Source organism: Lepus europaeus, chromosome 4, assembly GCF_033115175.1.
Source record: "Lepus europaeus isolate LE1 chromosome 4, mLepTim1.pri, whole genome shotgun sequence".
Lineage (NCBI taxonomy): Eukaryota > Metazoa > Chordata > Mammalia > Lagomorpha > Leporidae > Lepus > Lepus europaeus.
The window spans coordinates 155,460,509-155,475,308 of NC_084830.1; the positions used below are offsets into that span (position 1 = coordinate 155,460,509).

The following is a 14,800-nucleotide window of genomic DNA, read 5'->3' on the forward strand; positions in this document are numbered from 1 at the left end:
TTCTCTCATGGGCTTCCCAGAGTTAGCCATCTCAGAGTCTCCACACAACACACTCTCTTTCCTCAGACGCATCTACCATCTCAGTGTCAGTTACCATCAGTCAATGAGGCACCACCATGTTTCTAATAATAACGAGGATGATAATGAAGATAAACAGTAATATCACAGTGACAATGCACTGACCATTTATTTAACAGCAGCTTGCACCAAGCCCTGGGTTGACATTTTGCTGCATCAATTTAATCTGATTTAATCCTTAATGTCACTCTTACAGATGAGGGAATGGAAGACCACAGAGAAAAGCAAATTACCCAGAGCTACTGCCTGCTGAGGACAGGAATCCAAGCCAGGCCTCACGAGCTCTCCATCACTGCTGTGCCACACATTGTCAGACCCAGCGATTTACGATCAGTACACCCAAGACCCAGGGCTTTCTTGAATTTATCAGATACAAGTCATGCGGGTTTCTGAATGGCCCTTAGTCTCTCCTGTCTTTCAATTTGAACAATAAATAAGAATGTTCATGTTATAATAATCTCCAGGCGTTCTGTATGTGGGTTCAAGAAGCACAACTGGAAATGGAAAAAGGCCGTTTTCCAGCCTTGGCAGGATTACACAGAGGCACGGCGACTGCCTGCACTCAGTCTGCCAACAGCGAATGACAACCACAAATGGCAGGCACCACACAGTCCACCTTCACTGGGGACTTCACTCTGGGCTACTGGATTAAGAAAACAGCTCTGTGATGCTATGTCTCAAACTGTCCGGAGTAATTTACAGTAAATAATACTGGCTTTTCAGACATAGAACTTGGGGGCTAATTATGAGAAATATTTTGTAAAACAAAAGAAAAGCTTATATAAACATTTTTCTCTTAATAAAAAAGGATTTATTTATTTCAAAGGCAGAGGTACAGAGAGAGAGGGAGGGGCAGAGTTACAGAGAGAGAGGGAGGGACAGAGAGAGATCTTCCATCCACTGGTTCATCCTCAAATGGCCAGGAGCTTCATCCAGGTCTCCTATGTGAATACAGGGGCCCAGGCATTTAGGCTATCTTCCACTGCTTTCTCAGGCCATTAGCAGGGAGATGGATGGGAAGTGGAGCAGCTAGGACTTGAACCAGTGCCCACATGGGATGCTGGCATTGGTGGATTAACCCACTGGGCCCCAATGCCAGCATCAGCATTTATTTTTTACAGGGCTGGCAAACACGTATTATGTCCTTTTTTGTTAGGATGAGTGAAGTATGTGCCATTTGCTTCCTTCAGTATTGTTTCCATAGCACAGAAACAGCAAACATTCACTATAAAGGGAATAAAGCTCTCTTTAAAATTAGATAGAGGGGAATAAATTTAATTTTTGTGAATATTTACTTAGCTGTTTACCAACAACCCACTGGGTGGCCAGCATGGCCAGGCTGTCAGGACGGGATACAGCCATGGGAGGCGTTGTTCTCTGACATGAACAGGTACACAGTCTCATCATAAGGACATGTAAATGCACAGTATATTGGTATACATATTATGCCTATACACATATAATAGACAACATTTATAGTTTGTTTATTTGAAAGGCAGTTACAGAGAGGCAGAGAGAGGCAGGCAGAGAGAGAGAGAGAGAGAGAGAGAGGTCTTCCATCTGTGATTCACTCCCCAACAGCCAGAGATGAGCTGATTCAAAGCTAGGAGTCAAGTGCTTCTTCAGGGTCTCCCACATGGGTGCAGGGGCCCAAGCACTTGGGCTACCTTCTACTGTTTTCCTAGGCCATAGCATAGAGCTGCACAGGAAGTAGAGCAGCTGCGTCATGAACCGGCACCCATATGGGATGTTGGCACTGCAGGCAGCAGTTTTACCCACTGTGGCACAGCACCAGCCCCTACATTTATAATTTAATAAAAAATACATAATAATAATATAAATGAATAATCCAGTGCAGTAAACCACATGACTGTTGAGTATAACGTTCAGAGGAGAGCAGGATCTGTGTGGGCAACACTGTTTTCAATCTGCAGCTCATAGTCAAAGAAACCCAAGCTTGGAAAAGTGAATCACTCGCCCTACTTGCACTAAACTCCAGGCCCCTGCTGCACACGGCTTTTCTGGAAAGGGAAGGGGAAGAGGAAGCAGCGCAGACGGGGCTGGGAGGGAGAGGTGCTGGGGAACCTGCAGGCTTAGTCCCGGATTCCCGAGCTTCCTGGATGCACGCCTTATAGCAGCAAGCCCACCTGTTAGGGGCGGGCCCCGGAAGCCCTACAGCATCCTGGCCAGGCAAGGTAAGTGTGATGTGGACACTTCAAGGGGGGACGAACAAACGGGCCTGCGCAAGCCAAACACCAGCCCTGCCAATCCAAGCTCGCTGAGGTCATCTGAGAAGCGAGGAGCCAGAGGCTCTCCACAGCGTCCATTTACTTTGGCATACGATGTGACAGAAGAGGGAACTGAGGGAGGACTGACACGGCACAGGCCGTTTTCCAAATCCGCACCGCTCGGCGTTCTTTAGGATCTATTTGAATTCACAACCACGTGTGAAGTGGCTCGGATGCAAGCGCTTTCCCTGCAGCTGAAGGTAACCTGGGCTTGCACCCAGGCCCATGTGCATTTCTGAGCGTACCCCAGGCTCCCCTCGACTGGGGACTGCCGGTCAGAGCAGGAGGGGAACGCACTGCCTTCATCTGGGCTCTCAGAGTGGCACGAGGATAAACAAACTCCGCAGGCTGAGGGAAGGGCATTTACTGCTTTAAATTTAGTATATGATAGAAATAAATGTCTCCTAAGAAGAGATGCCTGAAACTTGATTCTAAGCCTGCATTTCTACAGGGCACTGATTCAGTTGAGTGAGGGTCAGGAGGAGCCCGCACTCCTGAGTGCAGAGCTGGTGTGGTGGAACAGGGTCACCCGTCGACTCACAGACGCATGAAATGATCTGTTCCCTGCCACGGGGAGCCTGGTATCTGCCTTTTCACACGGGACAAAATGGAAGGAATTACCCAATCTTGTGTGTTGGAATCAGAGGCTGCCTGAAGTTATTTTTAATTCTCTCTGATGCAGTGATTTTGTGACCAGCCAGGGTAAAGACTGAAACCCTCGAACCCCAAATGAGAAGGGAGTGGAGGGGAACCACAGGCTGGCTGGGGCCAGAACAATTAAACGCCAACTGCCTTCCAGATACAGTAATGTTGCTAATTACACTGCTGTGCCAAGAGCTGGGAGATGCAGACAAGAACTCCAGGCCACTCTGGAGAGAAAGGAGCAGAGGTTTAACTAAGCCTGACTCTGAGCTGGAGCCTCCAAGTGGGGAAATCCTTAGAGTGACCCCCTCTCTCTGAGGCACCTCAAGAGTCAAGAAGGTCGAGTCCCTGGTCCAGTTCCAGCTGGTTCAGGACCTAGCAAGGAGCCCCTCCAGCTTTGAGGGACTCCAACAGGCAGTGCATGTCGTGCAGTGTGACTTCTGGACATGCAGGATTCAAAAACTGCAAGACACCTGGTCCCAGGGGAAGCTGAGAGAACTTGAGAACGGGGCCACGATGGAAAAGTCTGGGAGGATGAGGATCCCAGAGATAACCTCTCCTTGTTGTGTGTGCAAAGGAAAAGCCCCAGAGAGGAAGCTGTAGGCAGAACCTAGGGAAGCCTCTGGTCAGACTGCAGGAGGCCAAGAGAGGAGCATCCACCAGGAGAACACTGACTCCACAGTGCCCAAGGGACCTACTGACCACCTCCAACACCACAGGTGCCTGGGAAGAGGCCCCCTCATGGTTGGCAGCAAAAGGCCTGGGGAACCAGGAAGTAAAGTGCAGGGACAACGCCTGTGCACCTGACACTCTAGGCCAGTCTACCAGACCACCAAAATCTGTGCACTGTACCCCAAGAATCCAAAGCCAGTGGATGCGCTAAGACAAAGACAGCATGTGACAGGGTTGGCATCTCCTGTCTGTTCCGTGTCTCATAATCAGGAATTGCCTGGAGACAATGGGGAAGATACAGTTGTGTGTGTGTGTGTGTGTGTGTGTCTGTCTGCATATGCATCTGCTGACATGCACAGAGTGACAAGTGACCACAAAGTGCAAATGAAACTAAACCCAGTTTGAAGGCTGCATAGCATCATATGATCGCCTTGGGCTGCTACCTCCTAAAAGCACGCACGCAGGAATAGAGGTGTTTCGTGCATGTAACCAGGAGGTGCTACTGGGCTTTTACCAAAGACTGGAATTCCAAGCACTGCCTCTGGAGCATAAGCTCAGCTCCTTGGCAGGCAGTTACAGAAAATTTCCCCAAACTTCTCCAGGCCTGACGTCAGCCCTGAGCCCCTTGGTCTCTGCTCCATTTCTAAAGCCTAAACTCATGCCTGACCACGTACATCCTCCAGTCTCACCAACCCTGCAAATGAGACCACACTCCACTCTGGATTCCACCCATCTTTGCTCCGCTCTCATGCTCTGCTCTCATCCGTCATCACCACTGCTAGGTTCTGGTCTCCTTTCCATTAACCCAGCACAATTTGGCTTCTACTGCCTTTCCCTCTGATAATGACCTGGAACGAGACTGTCTCCTTCACTCTATCCAACTCCACTAGGATCTGTTTGGTATTCTTGCTTTTTTTTCCCCGTTTAGGGTTCTTTTTATTCGCCCTATGGTCAAAAGCCTTGGTTATCTTCTCACTCAACCACTGACCCCTCTGTGAGCAGATGCCATTGGCTCCTGCGAATGGGCACCTGCTGCCCCATGGGCTCCCCAACACAGGCCAGGCCTTGCTTGGCAACACCACCATTTGCTGCCTAGCAGAAGTTAGAGACCTGGGTGCTAGCCCTAGCCACTCCCTCTCTTACATTTGCACATCCCACCACGCTGCCAAGTTTTTATCCTGTCCTTACTGCTACTTCTCATTATTTCCTGCTTGAAAGAATCTAAGAACAAGACTAAAGGTAAGGACATTAGATTTTCATTTGCTCAAAATCATTCTCAGCCTACACAGCTCTCAAAGTAACCTAACATACAAAGATGGTCTCGTCGTTACCCGCTGAAAACTTTTTGATACTTTTCTACTGCCTACAGGCAGGCGGCCAGCTGCCCCATAAGCTGCCCAGAGCCTCTTGTGTTGGGTGCCCGCCTATCTGCTCCTACCAGTCTCTGGCTCAGACTGGAAACTCTGACCGCACTGTGTGAGCTCCTGTGTCAACGCCACCCTGTCCTGGTGTTGGCTGATGTACCTCTGCAGACCTCCTCCACCTCCTCCTCTCCGGAGCACACCAGGTCCTCCAACCCCTCACCTCCAGCTTTCCATTTGCTCATTTATGCCCAGAACTATCTTCCCAGGAAACTCCTCTGTCAGCTGTCTGGCTGCCAGGTGGGCCTGGCCACTGGGAGGCACAAAGACTGAAGGTCACAGAGAAGGGACTTACTCTCTCCCTCCTCTCCCTTCCTCACTGCTCTTCCCTTCCCACACCCCCTGCACACACACCTGCTGCGCCACAGGCAGGGTCTTCCAAGTGTCACCAGCTTCCAGCAGGCAGTTGCACCATCACTCCAGCCTTGCCAGATGGTCCTGACGCACGGGTAACAACAGACATGTTTGAAACAAAGATTCTTTGCTTTTTGACCACATCTTTGGTAGGGGGCTCAAAGCCTTGCCCAGCTTCGCACTGGGCACATTCAGGGTGGTCTGGCCATGGGCGTTTCATGGAACTTCTCAAACACAGCAGCTCCCAAGGTGAAGCCACCTGGGGCCCATGCTGCTCTGTTATTTAATTCATTCGCATGTGTTTACTATCTTTCGCATGGGGGCACTGCCAAGGCCACTGCCTGTGTTCACACTCAGTTCAGCCTTAGGTGGACCCTCTGCTTTGTTCCATCAACTCCAGCTGACTTCCCGGCTCACTTCTTCTCGTTATCCAGTGAAACACAGACATTCTGTGGTTCCCTCTCCCCCTCCCCCCAGTTAATCTGATCCTGCACTTGGTAACCAGCACGAATTGCTTTGAGTTCTCTGACTTCAAACATTCCATTTCCACTGATAAGACTTAATTTCTCCTGTTCCAATCCGCTACAGCTCTCTTCTAGTCAATACTGTAGTTCCTTCGAATAAGCTCTAAGCTTAACAGGGAAAAACGTGGCACTTTCCCATTATTCTTTCCATTTGCTCTATTCCTCTGGTCAGAAAACTCTGTTTCCTAAACCTGCAGCATACTCCGGCAGTGAGCCAGCCTGACACTCTTTCCTGCTCTGTGTACCTCAGGGTGCAGCTAGGACGCTGTTCATCTAGCATTCTTGCCAGATTGCTTCTCCTTCAGCCAAGGTTCACACTGGTGGAGACAGCCTCCTCACCTACAGAACAGGTACCGTGTGCCATACTCTGATGGTGCTGTGATGATTACAGGAGATAATACATGCAAAATCCTTAGAAAAGCTACTGGAACAAAGCAAGTACTCCATGGCTGTTCATGATTCTTATTTTTCTTATTATTCTCATTACAGATCAACTACACTAGTCCCTTTGACTTAGATAAGCAACATTACTTAGTGCACCCAGGGCGGACATCGAGACTCTGTAGCTGGAACTCAGAACTTTCTTACATATTATCTTCCCTTTCTGTTGTCCCCAAACTGCATCCAACCCCCAGGAGTAGAAAATTAGAAGCGTCATTCTTTCACAGCCATTACTGGCCGGTTCCACAGATGGTTAACAGTTGATTGTGGGGATACATGACAGATTGCTGCCCTTTGCTGTCTCCAGTCTGTCATTAGGAACTGACAATGTGGAAGCAGGGATCAGGATGCCGATGGAAAAGTTATTCCGGGAGGCCCAGGGGACAGGATGAACAAACACACTGAAAAAGATCCTGCTGGGGACCTTTAGGACATGATGTAGCCCTTCACCAGGGGCCGACAATAATTCCACACAGGGAGCCGTGCTTATTCAACTTCCCACAGTTCCAAGGTTGCATAGGGTCATAAAAGTCACCATAACATGAAAATATTCATGAATTGGCTCTTTAAAATAAAAAAAAAGCCTTCTAATTTCCCTGCTGACAACAGCATCTTTCTGTATCCATTAAATCATCTTTGGAACCTCCCTGGTGTGGGAGGTTTCAAATCCGTCTTCCATGCAGGACAGATGCAATGTAAGTGGGCTGGAAGTGGAACTGCAAAGTCTGCAAGAGCTGCAGGATCCGTGAAGTCACAGAAAGTGATATGGAGCAGCTGAAATCCACACCTGGCCACCAGAAGAGGTGCAGCGATGATTTGCTTTCACAAAGACAGCAGCTGAGATGGGGGTGTGACAGACACATCCCAAAATAAAGATATGATGTTCATAAGATAAACAACCGACTTTGGGTAAGGTGATGAAGCCCAAGGGCAGTTTTTCTTTTTCTTTTTTCTTTTTTCAAAATATGACTCTCATTACACAACTCTAAAACCAAACACAAAACCAAGCAGGCCAAGTAATGCCAATGTATGATTCTATAGAAAGAATTAACTGCCAACTCATGACAAAGATCTAACCTAAATTTCATTAAAGACAGACATTATTGGACTTATTTTCATTATACCTGTTGAATTTTTCAAGACAAGTTTTACTTTTTTTTTTAAAAAAATTACTTACTATGAAAATATGGCTCCAGCTTTTAGTGCCTTTACTCCATAGATGGCCCGTTTTCTCCCTTTCCTGATTATGCACAAATAATGAAGAGTTCTAGTACACACAATCATACTTTTTTCACAAAGAATACGTGTGGGAATTTCACTGAGATATTACAAAATAAAACGTAAATGTTAAGTGAATGAAGTCTGAAATGCCAGAGCTGTGCTCTTCTCCAGGTAGAGTTCCAACGAATCAACTTCTTGATGCTAAAGAGACACCCATGCATTTCGAGAAACTATTCTGTGTCAGGTGGTTTCCATGCCTCATTCTAAAACTTACAACTCTGCAAAGGCTGTTACGTCACACAACAGGAAAGCACAGCGAAGGGTTAGCATCACTGCATTCATTCACTCATTCACAGGGCAAGTAACTGGTGGAGAAAGGGTTACAATCCAGGTTGGGTAACAGTCTAATAAGAGTGCAGGACATGTGGTGCTGGATACTGGACTTGATGGAAATCTATCGTTTTCAGCTCAGTTGTTAATAAACCCTGGTCATGCCCAGGATCCTTAAGAAAGAAACTGAAATGTAGTCTCAGGGACAGGCTGTGCAGCTTCCAGGAGACAGAAGATCCATGGTTCCAGGCCTCCTATCCAGCTGGGGCCTCTACAGACATCGGAAGCACTTCCAAGCATCTGTAGGTATGTGCTTGTGATGGGACAGTCTTCCAGCCATACTGCAACCCATTTAGGTCTCAACGGGCCAAAAGCAATTGTGACACCAGAATGCTAACAGGATACAAAAAAAGAAGGGTGGGCAAGTGGTTTCAGGAGCTCCCTGGAACAGCGTTTTCTCACTTCTGCATGAAACAGCCCCACCCACCACTGCAGGTCAGCAACCATCATACAGAGAGATGTTCTTGTAATCCCGCGGGCTCTCTGGACTGCAGCACGCTATCCACATAGGAGTCCTCGCAGTGTGAAATCCTCTCTTGAGAGGCTGGAAGCACAATGGTCTGCAGCCAGAGCTGCTGCTCAACGCCTCAGATTTGTGGGACGCTTCTCACCCAGCTTTGAAAGACGAGATACCCTTTACTGTTACCAAGAAAAATAAGATCAACATGATTTTCCCCTGATAGCCATTCTATTCCTCTTACAACGTCATTATAAATAAAAGTGTTCTCTAACTCATTAAGTTCTCTGGATCTGCCAACTACATTTTTTTTATTCAGGTTCTAAAAAGCTCATGTTGTTTTTATTCAGGGCAATAACCCTCTGGACACAGAACCTACGAAACATTTTACATGTTCGACATTATTTTAGTAGTTACACTCTACTAATAAATTTCTGGAATCTAGACTTGTGAACACGATTCAGTAACTTATTTTGGGCTTAAATGATTTATCTATCTTCAAAATGACAAATTACTGTTTTTGAAAGCATTCTCTATTGAAAATAATTTTTATAGCTACTTTATGTAATGATTTCTTATCTCGACAACCACATATTAAGGTTTACTCTGGGGCTTATGTTGTGGCACAGCACGTTAAGCTGCCACCTATGATGCTAGAATCCCATAGGGTTGCCAGTTCATGTCCCAGTGTTCCACTTCTGATCCAGCTCCCTGCTAATGGCCTGGGAAAGCTAGAGGAGATGGCCCAAGTCCCTGGGCCCCTGCCACCCATGTGGGAGAACCAGAAGAAGCTCCTGACTCCTGGCTTTGCCTGGCCCAGCCCCACACGTTGTGGCCACTTGGGGAGTGAACCAGCAGATGGAAGATCTCTCACTCTGTCTTTACTTCTCCTCCTGTAACTCTGCCTTACAAATAAATGAATAATTTTTTTTTAAAGAAGAACTATTCCTTGAAAACCTTACATGCAATGTATTTAAAAGTGTCAGATCATTTTTAAAACACTAAGTTGTAAGAAAGCAAGAAAAAGCCAAGAATCAAAGGTATGCGACACAAATTCTCAGGCCTGGGTGGCTGACGTCCCCTCTCATATCTATGCAGAAGTTCCTCTGAGTTCAGAAGCTCACGGGAGCCGTGTCTAAGGGCAAGCCAGAGGCAAGGTGCTGCTTCCAATCCGCACTCTCAGCGCTCGGCTCTAGGCCCAGGGCTGCGCAGATCTCGTGGGTCCCACATGGCACAGTCTGAACATCAGGGGAAAACAGGCTCCTACTTAGTGCAGAGAAAGGAGCAAAACAGCTTATCCTGCTAAACTGAGCCCAGAGGAAAATGCCCCTTCCTGCTTGAAGTCAGGCAAAGACTTCACCTGAAGGAGGGAGTCCCCAGAGTGAGGCTTGTGCCAAGGAGACGAGGTGAAGAATGGCCAGTTCAGGGACATCAGGGGAGACTGCGTTACAGTGACGAAATATCCCCCAAGTAGCCCTTCTGCACTAAGAAACAACTGCTTGAGTTCCTTAATCGGAAACCGAAGTCAACTAAGGGTGTGGAAGGATATAAGACAAATATTGAGGCCGGCGCCGCGGCTCACTAGGCTAATCCTCCGCCTTGCGGCGCCGGCATACCGGGTTCTAGTCCCGGTCAGGGCACCGATCCTGTCCCGGTTGCCCCTCTTCCAGGCCAGCTCTCTGCTGTGGCCAGGGAGTGCAGTGGAGGATGGCCCAAGTCCTTGGGCCCTGCACCCCATGGGAGACCAGGAGAAGCACCTGGCTCCTGCCATCGGATCAGCGCGGTGTGCTGGCCGCAGCGCGCCTACCGCGGCGGCCATTGGAGGGTGAACCAACGGCAAAAGGAAGACCTTTCTCTCTGTCTCTCTCTCTCTCTCACTGTCCACTCTGCCTGTCAAAAAAAAAAAAAAAAAAAAAGACAAATATTGAAGCAAAGACGGTGTTTCCTCCTGAAAAGCAGGGGACTCCTGCTCATTCGTTCACTGACTGATTCCTTTCACATTTACTGAGCATCAGTGTCTGAGACACTGAGCCTTCAGCAATGAGCTAGGCAAACAGGCCTTCTGCTCTCAGGGGTTCACAGCCTAAGGCAGCACCGTCTAAGGGAACTCTCTGACTTAAGTGAATGTCGCACATCTGCAGTAGCACACCTGGCTACTGGGCACTGGAAATGGAGCTGGTGCAACCAAGGCCCTGATTTTCAATCCTGTTTCATTTTAATTGATTACATTTAAATTTAACTAGCCCCATGTGCGAAGTGGTTACCATGTTGGACAGCACACTTCTCATGGATTAATGTGATGACAAACAAGTAAGTATATACAATCTACTCAGGTTTGGAGAAGTGAAGTAAAGAGGGAAAAAGCAGAATTGGGTAAGGTTGGGTTCTTTTAAATGTGGCGAGTGGAGAGAGGCCTCTTTGGAAGGGGTTGTTCTGGAAACCAACACGTGGGACCAGACTCTAGCAGCTCCCATCCGCTCCTGGCTCTCCTGGCTTCGGGTCGGTGCAGCCATCTGGGGAGTGAACCAGTGGATGGAAGACCTCTCTCTGTCTCTACCTTTCTCTGTAACTCTTTCAAATAAATAAAATAAATCATTTTTTAAAAAAGACTATACAGCATTAGGGCTGGCATTGTAGCACAGCAGGTTATGTTGCTGCTTGTAAGGCTAGCATCCAATATTGGAGTGCTGATTAGAGTCCTGGCCATGCCACTTGTGATCCAGCTTCCTGCTAATATGCCCAGGAAGGCAGCAGATGACAGCCCATGGACTTGGGCCCCTGCTACCCAAGTGGCAGATCAGGAGAGCTCCTGGCTTCTGGGTTTCACCTGGCTGAGATTTGGCTGTTGTGGCCATTTGGACAGCAAAACAGCAGCTGGGAGATCTCCTTCTCTTTCTGTCCTCTCTTTCCCTACATCACTCTCCTTTCAAATACATAAATATTTTTAAAAGAAAAATATAGATGGTTATGAAATTCTGGGTTGCATCGTATGTGCCCAGCTAGTGCAGGACATCCATCCTGTGCAGGTGCTTCTTCCCCTTGTGGCCTTTTCTTCCAACTCTGTCTTCCCAATCTGATGAGTATATGTCCAGCCAGAATGCCAGCATGGGCCTGCAAGGACAGGGAGCCCTGGGTCTGGTCCCATGTGTTAGGCTCCAGAATAACCCCTTCTAAAGAGGCCTTTCTTGATGGATCATGTTTAAAGGTAAGATATGAGCAGGGTCTATACCCATGGGGAGAAGCTGAGAGTTTACTCTGATATGCAGGGGAGCCACTGAAAGGTTTCAAGTGGAGGAGTGTTAAGCTGACTGACGCTTAATAAGATGAGAGAGTGGCGAGGCAGAGACAAACCTGGAGGAGTGGCAACAGCAGCTGGTTAGTAAGGTACTGCATGCATCCAGGTATGGTGCTCCTGCTGCTATCTGGAGCGATGATCTGTGGTCAGACTCAGAGTCCATACTGAGGGTATAGCCAACTGGCCTTGGTGATGGGTGACACGTGGGGGGCATGTGTGTATATGTGAGGGAGAAAAGAGAGGGTTGGAGGATGAGTCCAAGGTGAGTGGTGGAGCTTATTCTAACAACAAGACCACCATACACAGGGGAGGGACTGACCTTGAACCAAGAGAAAGATACTCCAATTCCCTGGAGCAGCTAAACCAGAAAAGCCCTTATGGATATGTTCGGAAGCTTGTGCAGTGTGTGTGTGTGTGTGTGTACAAATTTTTAAGTAAAATCTGCCCTATTATTTCAGTCTGATCAAAAAGAATGTCTCTAACTTCAGGGATACAAACTGTGTAATGATCCTTTTAAGAAGAGGTTTCTTTCTTTCTTTCTTTTTTTTTTTTTTTTTTTTTTTTTTTTTTTTTTTTTTTGACAGGCAGAGTGGACAGCGAGAAAGAGAGAGAGAAAGGTCTTCCTTTACCGTTGGTTCACCCTCCAATGGCCGCTGCGGCCAGCGCGCTGCAGCCAGCACACCATGTTGATTCGAAGCCAGGAGCCAGGTGCTTCTCCTGGTCTCCCATGCAGGTGCAGGGCCCAAGGACTTGGGCCATCCTCCACTGCGCTCCCAGGCCACAGCAGAGAGCTGGCCTGGAAGAGGGGCAACCGGGACTAGAACCTGGTGTGCCGGCGTCGCAGGTGGAGGATTAGCCTATTGAGTCGTGGCGCCAGCCAAGAAGAGGTTTCCTTTTGCAGCATTACCTGTTGCTAAGCTACACTTGAGCACAGTATTAAACACAACCTGCATATATTTAAACAGGCTTAAGTGACACCTTAACAAAGTTATTCTAAACCATGATCAGAATTTGTCAATAGGAGAGTGGAGTACAGACTGCTCAGTTCCCTTTCTCCAGGGGCTGTTTTCCAGCGCTGGTTGCTGGAACGGCCGCCGGTGCACTGTACACAGAAAAGCCCCATAGCAGCTTTACAGACACAAGGTGTCGCGCACGTACCCGTGTATCTTAGTTCAACAGCACAGGGACAGGAGGAGGGCATGCGTCAGGAAATCCTACTCACTATTCCCCTAGAGTCTAGGCCTCACAGTGAACATGAGGATGGGACGGCAAACGACCTGCTCCCTCTGTTGATTTGGTTCCCACGTACTTCACGGTGCTGGGATCTTACTGAGCGGTTGTTTTTCAGTGTTTAAAGAAATGTACTTTTTCCTACAACATGGCCCTAGCTCATCTGATGCTGAAAGGCCAAGCGAATGCTAGGTGAAACACTGCAATGTTGGGTTCAGAGAGGTGGGTTTTATGGTCTCTTTAAAAGGCTTTCAAGGTCGTTTTGAGTAGACATAATTTTGCCTAATTATACCCTAATTGTCTTATAACCTGGGATTTGCTGAGTACCATATTAGCACAGGGCTGCCTCAACTTTACACAGAAGCAACTCCATAAGGATCTTACTATTACTGGGTTTCAGTCTGAAAGAACTTGAAAACTGAGCTCTGGTAGATTGCTTTGGGGGGAATCATCCTATAACATGAGGGATTCTAATATAAAGGAGACAGAATACGCAATTTCTAAGGGGTGGGGCCTGTTAAACACATGTCCTCTGACGAGCATTCGATCGAAGCTGAATTCGTCTTGTGTTTGTTTATGTAACCGTGGACCAGAAACAGAACCATCCTCACGTGCCATCTGCTGACCCCTCTGGACACATCCATGGTAGGAGGCTAGACGCTGGAACAAAGCGCACACGTATCCTCTCACACAGGGACTTCTTTCTACTTAAGATTATGTGATCTCAAAACCTAAACATTCTTCTGGAACATAAAACCAGAATTTATATCCTGCCATTTGCAGATTTGGGACGATGCCTAGAGAAACAAACATGTTTTCTTTAATTAGTCCTAAAGGAAAAGAAATAACAACCGAAATTAATATTGTTGGTTTAAAAATGCAACAGAAAACATGGTTCATAGTCTCTGAAGCAGACCTGAATTCATACCATGCTTTAATCTGAATAAAAAGTATGAAAATAAATAAAAAGCCAGTTGATCTGCTTTAAAAGGATTGTTTCATTTACTGTTTTTGATTAGTTTGTGTTTTTGCTCATGTTTGAACTCCTACTAGGCTGATGGTCGAAAATATCACATAACCTGAGTCACATAATATTAGCATGATTACTTCACTAACTCTCTGCTCCAAGACAATCAGCTCAGTCAGAACAACTTTCCTCTCAATTGCCCTTACTGCAAAGTTGCGTAAACATCCCAGGCCACTTAATTCTTTCCATGGGCTTTAAGGCTCATTGACATGCAGATGAGAGCCTGATCAAACGACCAGCCTGGGACCCAGAGGCTGTGAAGGAGTGGGGACGTCAGCCTGCCAGCCAGAGGAGTGCTGGGCCCTCTCTGTCCTTACTGCAGCCCCGCTGGAAGCCCATGCTTCTCGCGGAGAATACTGATCTGCCCTCAGGTCCCCGCACACGCTTCCTTAGACATGGCAAAACACGCAACAAGTAGAGGTAGGGAGCGAAGTCCAGTCTGTGCCCTAACAAGAGGAGACAACTGGTTTTCTAAAAGAGGAAAACCAACCTGTACCAGGCAAGTACAAACCCAGACACCTGTGAGGGCCGGGTGGGTCTTGTTAGCAAATGAGTCAGCTTGGAAGACCGGAATTCTACACTTAGTGAGGTCAGGGTCAGGTCCAACCATACTCGGCACCCTTTACCATGTCTGGGACACAGGACAGGCTTGGCGTGAGTACACGTGTATTAACTAAGCTAACAAATGCGTGCAGCAAGAGGTTGTGTAAGTCTGCGCACATCACTTTCTGTGCAGAAGCTCTCCTTTCCTCAGTTCTGA

The 14,800-nt window shown here is 47.5% G+C and overlaps 1 protein-coding gene across 3 annotated transcripts in view; it reads right to left on the bottom strand.

Annotated features, from left to right (window-relative positions):
- SNCAIP (synuclein alpha interacting protein) overlaps positions 1–14,800 on the bottom strand; it is a 169,233-nt gene that overhangs the window by 86,016 nt on the left and 68,417 nt on the right. The window lies entirely within an intron of this gene.